The sequence below is a fragment of the Scyliorhinus torazame genome, chromosome 2 (assembly GCF_047496885.1).
Source record: "Scyliorhinus torazame isolate Kashiwa2021f chromosome 2, sScyTor2.1, whole genome shotgun sequence".
Classification (NCBI taxonomy): domain Eukaryota; kingdom Metazoa; phylum Chordata; class Chondrichthyes; order Carcharhiniformes; family Scyliorhinidae; genus Scyliorhinus; species Scyliorhinus torazame.
Window position 1 is genome coordinate 221,579,749 of NC_092708.1, and position 1,215 is coordinate 221,580,963.

At 48.6% G+C, this 1,215-nt stretch overlaps 1 pseudogene; it reads left to right on the plus strand.

Annotated features, from left to right (window-relative positions):
- Positions 1-816: 816 nt before the first annotated feature.
- Positions 817-1,012, plus strand: LOC140407849 (ATP synthase membrane subunit K, mitochondrial pseudogene; annotated as a pseudogene).
- Positions 1,013-1,215: the final 203 nt, after the last annotated feature.

The window sequence follows — 1,215 nt, forward strand, 5'->3', positions numbered from 1 at the left end:
GTCTGATTTATGCTCATCACCAATGTGGTGGCTTGAGACAAAACTGCTTCTGGTACAACCAAAGGGGGTTCATTGAGAACAAGGAAAAGGTTAACTATATGCAGGCACAAAGGCCTCTGAAACAGGTTTTCACTCTACATCTCCCGGGTCCACACTTTCCGGACCCCTGCCCCCAGCGCTTTTGTCCCATTGGTCGGGATTCACGTGCTCATGATAGGCCCCAAGTCGGTCACATGGACCGTGAGGGATCTCCCCGTAACGGGGCCACTTTACCACAACGTCTATGTTTTTTGAAGTTCTACACTACCCTTCCCATGGTTAACAATGTTTGCAAGCTTCATATAATCCACAATTTTTTAAATTGTGTCCTGTACACCAACATCTGGGTGATTAATATATATCAGGAAGAGCAGAAGTGCTAATTCCGTTCACCGGGGAACTTTACTATAAACCAGGGTTTTTCAAACCCAGAGTCATGACCCGTGGGTGGGTCGCGGGCAGGTGTCTGGGAGGGTCACGGAGAAATCGGGCGTGGCGCTACCAATCATGGGAGAAGCGCCCAACAGCTGAGACCGGCTTTTAGGTTGAGAATTCCGGCCCCGTCCGCCAGCACCCAGCACTTTGCCTTGCTCCATCTGATTGGCACCCAGATTATCCAATGGGTGATTAGCTTTCCTAACGCCACATCCAACGTCTAATTGTTCCGCTGACCAATAGGAGGAGGTGGGGGCGGTACTACTGGTGTTGGGGCTGTTGGAGCTCGGGCCTGTGAAGGACACAGAGGGAGGCCGAGTGAAGTTTGTGTGAGGGATGTGAATGGCGGGTTACACTGCTGGCAGTCAGCACCAGTTCACTGGCTTCCACAAGTAGTTTAATGCCTACACTATCACAGGGAGGAGGAATTAAGTGAGAGCTAAATATACAAGGATTGCAGCAATCTGTTTGTTCCTCAAACTGAGATCCAAGAAGAAGGCACCAGCAGCAATCACAGAAAATAAATGATGTGTGGTTTTCCTCTGGGGCAGGGCAAGTGGAATTTAAGAACCAGCGTGTGAAATCTGAGTGAATGTTTGAAACCTCTGCAATCGTGTCACTATAATGGTGTATTATCACTCATCAGTCTTCACAAATAAAACTCATGGGACACAATGTGCTGTTTTTAAAAAAAGAGAGAATGTCATCCACATGCATGCGCCCTTAGGCAGGCCTGATGTC